General features: G+C 29.3%; 1 long non-coding RNA gene across 1 annotated transcript in view; it reads left to right on the top strand.

The window, feature by feature from the left end:
- Positions 1-5922, top strand: part of LOC111087357 — a 13741-nt gene extending 7819 nt beyond the window's left edge. Inside the window, exon 2 of the long non-coding RNA XR_002612054.1 lies at positions 5856-5922. This is a non-coding gene — a long non-coding RNA (uncharacterized LOC111087357). The remainder of the gene's footprint in view (positions 1-5855) is intronic.
- Positions 5923-9370: the final 3448 nt, after the last annotated feature.

Here is a 9370-nt window from a genome sequence, read left to right as displayed (position 1 = left end):
ATGTGGAAGGTGTTAAAAAGGAAATCGACATGTTTTTTTGCTTCAAATCCAAGTGATTTCTTCAATCAGTGCGTTAAAAACCTGATTTTAAGATGGAAAAGCATCATCGATAAGAATGGAGACTATTTCATTTAATAAATGTTTTGTTTTGATATACAAGTTGTTCGGGTTTTTTTCATCTAAAAAGCGCCATTATTTTCTTGACGACCTAATACATCTAATATAAATAGAATTGGTTGACTTCATTTCCTACAACCCAGATTTTTATTGAATTTCCGTGTTATTTACTAAATACCATAAGATTGTGCTTTTACCTATATTTTTCATGATTAGGAATCAGAAGCTGTCTTAGTTAATGTATAAACCATCAATCATTAAACTTTGTAACCTGAAAACCATGGATATGAAATTAAAAAAAACTGAAGTGAAAATGTAGTAAGAGATAAAAATCATAAAGGTATAGAACAGAAAAATAACTCACTTAAAGATCATTTTCTACAAAACTCCAGCATGTATGTATCCTCACTGATTCAATCACACAACAAACATCTGGAAAGATCCTTTTATTGGGTTTGAACAACTGGCAAATACAGTTGTTTTATGTAAAAATATTTTGAAAAAAAATGTACTAAGTTTTTTTTACCAAGTCCAATGCTCAACACAGTCAACTTTTCACCAAACTTTCTTCTATGCAATTTATATTAGTAAATCCAATCTAACTTTTTTTTTTTAAAGTTGTACTTTACATATTACAGTTTGAATTAAAGAAGTGGTTGTAATATTTTAAAAGAGTTACTGGGAATTATTTAAGTAAAATGTGTTATTTTGGCACACATCTAGTTACCCTGGAAGACAAATATCCTTTATCAGTGTAAAAACGTCAACAAGACAATACACGACCTTTGTTTTTTCTGACATTGTTGCAAGCATTGGCCTTGGTGATGGAAGTACATGTAACATTCGTAAATGTATAACGTTTTAAAACCACTATTCCCTTTATATGAACATACAATAAATAGTGTCTATCTTTTGCTACAGCATACACAAACGCAGAGAAAGTTTGTTCAGCTTAAACACTCCACAAGGAAATTGTAGGCACATGAGGTTTATCTGCCTGGTTTAAATTCTGTATGTTTAAGAACAACATCCTCACAGAATAAGATTGCAGTTTTTCCTGGAGAAAAATTATTCTGTGTATATCTATCAATACCAAGAGCATACATACACACATTCAGCTGAAATCAATGGTGTTAAACTTTAAAACAATGTCTCAGTGATATCCATAATTTGTTTTGGTGTTCTGTAGTAATTGAGTGGACAGTACCTTATGGGAAAAAACTGATGAATTTTAAATTACAGGTTTATGTGTGTGCGTCTAGAAAAGCTATTATACTAACAGTTCAAGTTTATGAATTATTTTAGCTTTATATTGATAAACTTTTGTTTTAAGTATAAGTTTAGAATAAACAGTTTTGATATACATGAGGAACATCTCAGTGGTAAAAAGCAAAAAAGTAATTAATATTTACAAATAAAACTCAGCCAAGTTCCTTTCGCTAAAGAAATATAACATACATCCTTTACAAATAAGTTACATTTGAAAGAGAAGCTAATTTTGACCTGGAAATTGATCATATGCCTGTAACAAAATACTTGTAATTATTCACCATAAAAGTGCTAGAGATAAGAGTTGGTGTAAGATATTTTATAACACTGAGTTTTGAACACATCATGACATTTCTTTTTAATTGTGTAATTCCTAAAAAGCAGAATAATACTTTTTCTGAATATTCTTCAAAGTACTTCGAAGCAAGTTTTATGAATCAACACAATCTACATGTTCAAAATACATGATAGAAACAAAGCATTTTACCTTTCCAAGTCTTCTATATTATGTAATGAAAATATGGAGATAACTCTAGCATAATCATCAAAATCAGAAACTCTCGTGTTTTAAATAAGCTAATCAAAAATACAGGCAGAAAAATAGCACAGCGTTATCTTCTAAAGCTAAACATCAGCTATGCAAGGATATAATAAAACTATTTCACCAAAAAAAGATACAATCTTTTTGCATTTTTTAGTTAAGAAGTTTTAACTTATAAACTTTATTTTCCCCACATGATTAAAAACAAATTCTCAAAACTGTAACACCATATGAAAAGTTCTGAGATGTTTTGTAACTGTAGACTGGAATATTTGAAAACTTATTAAACAAGCTTTCTTAAATAAAATCAAATGATAGCATATCCTGTAAATCATAAAATGATATTCTTGGGATATATATATAACCAAAATAATGAGTTAAATACTAAAACTTGTATTTAATGCCAGTGTTGTATTTTTTGTTACTCGCAGTAGTTAAAGCTAATAAACAAATATATATATATAGGATGGGAATTATTTCAAAGTTTACACATTTAATATAAGACTTTTTTTTGGATAAACAATTTATTCTATACATGTAATATAATATAATCAAATGCTCGGCACACAGATATAACAAATTACTTTCCACATCATCAGTATTTATAAGACAGAACTGTTAAGGAAAGACAATGGCATCTTTATATTCTTTTAATTAAAACCTCTGTACAGAACTCAACAACTTGGCAACTATTACATCATGTTAACTACAGCTTTCCTAAGTTTTCTGCCTTATCCATATTTTCTGAAAATGTGAAAAGTTATAAACTGTTTGATACTAATACACACTTATAAAAGGACACATCTGCAATATTAACAGAGATTACAAAACAATTCTCACGTGAAATGAAAAACAAACAATGTGGATTATAAAAATTACCACCATACAAGTTTATGAGAGATTCTATTTAATGTTTATTACAATGTTCTCAATCCTTACTCTGATTTATTAACACCATGTGCTCAATTGCATGTTTTATTCTGCTATTCATTGATACATTCTCCAATACAACTTAGTGAATATTCTTCCATAATAACATCTTCCCATCGATGTGTCCTATATTCAAGAAATAACACAATTCCTAAGGCCTGACCTACTGCTTTAAAGTGTATTAAAACTTGTGCTCGTATATTCTTAAAGTGTCTTATGAAAAGGAAAACTTAAACCTATCACAATATATTAAAACAGATTAATTACTGAAAATCCTTACATTTGGAAGTGAGCTTACAAAAACATTTTGAATAGTTTATATGACAAGGTTTTTTATAATGTTTAAAACTAGTTTGCGGTATTCGAATAAGTCTATATTATATGTATTTAAATTTCTTTAAACTTCAGTTTGATTGTAACATTCATTAAAACGTAATTTGGACTGAAGATGCTTAGACATGTTTATAAAGGACAATAATTTTGTTCCTTTAAGTTTTCCTATTTTCCCAAAGTTTTGATTCTATCCCTTAATATTTGCATGAGGTCTGCATGGATCCCACACTAGTTAGTTCAATCCACTGCAAATATGGAAAAACGTTTTGTTAAAAGATTTCAGAGAAACATTTTCTTTGTTCCTTCCCAAGTAATTTCTTTGCAGGGGAAAATAATCTACTTTCAGACTTAATAGCCATTACTATTTGGCTAACCCCATATGATTACTTAAGGGCCACACGTTTATCAAGGGTCTGTATATTACAACGATAGTTCTGGTATTCAGATCGAAATGTGTGACAGATAAACATGCAAAATGTAAATGGGAAAATAAGAATATATTTTATATGTCTACTCTGTTAATTAAAATTTCTGGATTCTGGAGCAATAAATGATTTTATGCAGTTACTTTTAATTTTTCCTACCCCCCCCCCCCAAAAAAAATCACAAATCATTACAGTAATAAATAAGAATATTAGAAAACTCAACTCCATATAGGTAATAACTGTTTTGAAATATGGCATAACAAGTATTTTAATTGGTTAAAATATTAATTCTATATTCCTACTGGTAGCCTTCTAAAAAAAACACCTGTTGACAAAAAACAATGTATATAACCATGTAATCAACTAAAAATTAAAGAGAAACCCCATTGAAGATAGTAACATTAAAGTACATACTATTTAATTGTCGTATGAATCTGACACATTTCACCTAAACTAGAAAATAACACTGAAAGAGCAGTTAAATATTTAATGCCAGAATCTCTAATATAATGCATAGATTTATTCTGACAATTCTATATGATTTAAATCACTGTGACTGGTGTTAGTAATCTTAGGTAATAACTCAGTTACTTAGGTAATTATAAATTCATATTACTCAAAAACTGATGAAACAGTAAAATACATTTATTTTACATGTTAAGAATATACTTGTACAAAACAGTTGATTTTATTTTCCCCCACATGTATCTGTACAAGAACAGTGTCAGCCTAAAAGTGCTGTTGATTTAATTTCTTGGCTCTAGCATTAAAGTTTGATGGTTCTGAATAAAATGGGAAAGATTACAACAAAATGTAGTTGTACTTGAAATTTTCTACATCCTTATTATGTAGCATTAATGATGTGAAATTAAATAAATGCTTAGTTCTCAGTAAAATGTGTCAGACATTTATATTCAAGTACGTAAATATTTCATTTGAATTCAGACATTCATTATAAAAGTTGCTGTTAACTGATGGATATTTCAATTAAATTCATTCTTGCTTTCTGAAGTTTTTACTTGCAAAACAAGGCTTAGCCTCAATGTGGCTAATTTACAACACATTCTGCAACTAAAGATATTTGTAATGAAACAGAGAAAAATGTGATTTCTAGCTTTTGCTTCTAGAACATAGGTGTCTTAACACATTAAACTGCAATTTTATAGGGCTATTAAAAATAATTCAAACTCATAAAAATTCTATACTTTTATGCAAATGAATAATATCAGAGAAGTAAACTGAAGCATTATGGAACCTATTTGATGACTCGTATATTAACATATGTACTGGTAGACTATACAGTTTTGTTTTTTCCTAACTTTTGCACTATAAGCAAGTTAATTTACAACTTCCACTAAACAAATAAATTATAACACTATTGAGTTGGAACAAAGTTTCCATAATTAAGACTGTTGAAATGATTTGGTGCTATTAAACATTAACAGAACCTATTACAACTATCCATTTTTAGGGGCAATTTTAGGCAACCAAACACAACTGAATTTTAGAGAAAAACGAAAAAGAGCAAATTGGGTTTTCTACAAACCTAGCTAAATTTCTTGTAATTTACTCATTAGTAAAATAACAAAACAAACATTCTGACAACTAACTTTCATGAATAAGTCTAGAAACCTTAAAAAACAGCACTACATTCATTTTACAACCACACATAACAGGAAGCACACTTAAAACATCCTTCAACCAGCAGCATCAAACTCATGTCAAGTATAAACTTTCTCTACCAAGACTATGACAACATTATTTGATAAACAAAATTCTTATACATCAAACTTTATAAAACTATTTAGCCACAAACTGCAAGCCTTAATTAAATTAATTAACTCAAAAAACAACAAATGACCAAATCTCAAGTTTAAAAAGAAAACCTAATCAAACACTTCAGAGTTCCAAATAATGTCTTCTCTTTCAAATGCTAATTTACAATTTCTAATTATCAAAATTCAGTACATTCTTCTAATGCATGACTGTACTTACATAAAATGTTTTTATATCACATGTAAAAGATGGTATATAACAAAAATTATATTTTATGTGAATCAATTTATAACAGATTACAAGGCATTACTAGTGTTCTGAAAAGTAGAAGGACACAAACTTTAATGTCAGTATTTGAATTCAATGAACAGAATTTCAGACAAACTTTTAGAAAAGATAGATATTTGGATCTAAGTTATAATTTTTTCTTGGATTCTATGTATATGTACATTCATTTTTAATAGCCTTTTTCAAAGGAAGACAAGTAGAAACTGATAGAAACACCAAGTATCAAGATAGTGAGACTTCAAAGGAAGACAAGTAGAAACTGATAGAAACACCAAGTATCAAGATAGTGAGACTTCAAAGGAAGACAAGTAGAAACTGATAGAAACACCAAGTATCAAGATAGTGAGACTTCAAAGGAAGACAAGTAGAAACTGATAGAAACACTAAGTATCAAGATAGTGAGACTTCAAAGGAAGACAAAGTTTCTATGCATATCTGACATACGTAAACTCTTAAAAGACAGGACCAACGCTATTATACAATAGCAGTCTTTCTACCTTACTCAAGCCTTTAGAATGCTATTCATTGTTCACAATGAAAAATATTGTTTTGGAAAAAGAAATTAAGCTATTTTATAAAAACTATTAAAAGTACTACCCAAAATTGGCTAAAGTAAAAGATACAGGTTGAGTCAAAAGAAAGTTTCAAATGAAGAGTTTCTCTTGATGTAATGATTTAGGTGAGATGAAATCTTCAAAAAGGAAACCAAACACACAAATGAAGATTTAATTAGCCTTTTTTTTAGGTAGTCACACAACTATGCCTGCTGATGTGACCATCAGTAATAGGAACTATTTATCTGATGCTTTCTTTTGCTTCACCCCATACTTGATAAGTTAGATCAATCAGTATGAGACAGAATATATACTACAAACAATTATTTTTGACACACCGATGGTAAAAAAAGTTCTGTTTTCAATTCTGACAGAATATAAAAAATCAGCAGAGATATTTTGGACTTACCTATAAGAGCACACAAACTGTACCTCTTGAGTTACTTGTATTCTTGTTTCATGCAGAGGAATTTAATTTTATAGATTTATCAACCAGGTTTAAATTCCATACCTAACAATGTAGCAACTACATTCAATTCTTTGCCTCTGCTACAAATTGCAAGTAGAAACGTAGCTTTGTCCCCACACTCAGTCACATGACCTAGTGATTAACTGACAAGATTACAGAAAAGATTCTTTCACAACTCTTATAATCTGACATTACCTAATTATACTGCAATAAATATAGTTAGCCAAATATATTAGCTATTTTTGTTTCCCACCAGATTTCTGCCATAAATACCATTTATCTAGTGGTCATTTTCCGCAGATGTGTTTGAAATTACTAAGTAATAGAGAAATTTAATTGGTTTTTACACCAGTAATAAAGTCACAGATATTTTTAATAGGTTTTTACACCAGTAATTAAGTCACAGATATTTTCAGAGAAAAAATTAAACTGTAAAAAAAAGGGAGAGATTAAACAGTTTTTTTAATCATCTCAAACATCTTGTTTTGAATAAGACATGAAGAGAAAATGAGAACCATGATATGCTATAGTAGTGATTTGTTTATTCTTTGTATGTAAATCAGGCTTGTATGTCAGCTATGTTAGTTTCATCTACTGCATACTGAATCAGATGGACTTGAGAAAGAAAACTTTGTTTGTATTTTTAATTTCTGTAACAACATTGTTAATGACTTTACTTTCATGTGGGAAGGACCTATAGCTAAGCATAAAACTGTATTCTTAAAATGTCCTGGGATATCTTACAATAGGTCATTAATTTTGTTACCAACATGAACTGTTTACAGACAAGACTTGAATGGCATGACTAGTAAAAATATCAAATAATAAAGGTATATTCTGTTCAGAATAAAGCTTAGAATGAAGTCTTTTTTTTAAATTTACATATCTATAATGAAGTTTCTAAATTTCTCATCACAATACAGATATGAATCATTAAGTCTATATGAAAATTATTACTAACATTTAGTAAATGGTGTTTCAAGGCACTTGGTATGAGCTACAAAAACATATTTACACATTTTAACTCCTGTTGAGGACAACCAGAAACTCATCAATTTTGCTACAAAAAATTTAAAGTCTCACTAGCTAAGGTAGTAAGTATTTTTCTTTAGGAGGGGAGGGGGGGTCTAGAGTTGTATCTCAGTGCTTGCTGGAAAATAACACTTTTCAGCTTAATGCAGACAAAACTTGTTAAAGTTTGTGGGAAAATTAAATTAAAATATTCAAATCACAACTTCACAGATTTTCTGATAAATTAAACCTTTTTAACAATTAGATCTTCCAAAAGATCTCGAGGTCATGATTTTTTTTATGTGATTTGTCTGCTTCTATGTATTTTCTATCTATAAAACACTTGTGTACAAATAACAATTACTAAAAACAAAAACACGCTTCTCATATCTGCTTTTAAATAATGTTTTTGCACAAATAACAGCTACTGGTATTTAAATGCCACCAACGCACATATAGAAACAACAACACTTGATCTGTAATTTTCAAATAATGTTCATTTTAAAAATTTAAGCTATTAAATTGTGCTGAGGGGTTTATATGAATTTGTTAATTAAGGACTTGATATTAAAAAATGTAAATAAAGTTTGACCCCATTTTATTTTTCTAGCTGAAAAATGCGGATCATTTATACTTTCTGAGATTACACTTGATATTTACTGATTAACTTGTTTAAATTATGAGCATTTTATTTATTTTTAAACAAATGCACACACCATGGGATTCCTGATGTATTCTACATGTTTTGGAATGAGCTTCCTTATAGAGGTGAAAATAAAAACTAATTTTCATAGTTTAAGATGCCAGCTGCCTCCTAAACTGTATACCGGAATATAAGACATTTAAGCAAACACACAAAAACTGCAAACTTACCAGAGCTTTAAAAACCAAACTCGATTATGAATATCGTGAGTATCATGAAAAGATTACAAACACACAGAACAGAATGTGTGTTCTGAGCAACATGATTTCATCCTGAATTTTGCGTGTTCAGATCTCTACTGTACATTTATATATATAAAAAAAACAAAAAAAAACACAATCTTCAATTTAATATAAACATGATAAAGGCAGTTAACTTTAAGTATACAATATGTACAAGTAATATCTAGTTCTGGGCTTGGGAGTGGATTCCTATTTAGATATAACATTACTTAACAGTACCCATGTGATAACATGTACATAAAATTATTGCTTTTCTATTCTACTCATACTATGCACACACACCCCCCCTCCTTGCACAAGGAATCCAGAGTAATAGAAATGCAATACACAATAACTCAGCTAAATACATGTGATTGTTTTTTTTTCCATAACTCAAGAACATGATTTCCATTAACAGAACATAGTATCTTATATATATCTATGATAAAAAGTGGCTCTGCTTCTCTGGTAGATAGCACCGCAGCCCTAACAGCGAACAATATTATGCTTCTGTGACATCCTTGACAATTACCAGACAAAGATAGTAGAAAAGCAGGATTTAACATTCAAAAATAATCTTAGTTGTAGTTTCCTTACATCACAAACAATCCATACCAAATAAAACAAATATGACACAAAAATATTCTATCAGCTTCTATCTATTCACTTTGCATCAGTGAATTGCATCGTATGAGTTATTCACAAGATTAGAGAAACTAGCAGCTCATGGGAC

This window comes from Limulus polyphemus, unplaced genomic scaffold (genome assembly GCF_000517525.1).
Source record: "Limulus polyphemus unplaced genomic scaffold, Limulus_polyphemus-2.1.2 Scaffold2049, whole genome shotgun sequence".
In the NCBI taxonomy this organism is placed as follows: Eukaryota; Metazoa; Arthropoda; class Merostomata; order Xiphosura; family Limulidae; genus Limulus; species Limulus polyphemus.
This window is presented reverse-complemented; position numbering and strand designations above follow the sequence as displayed.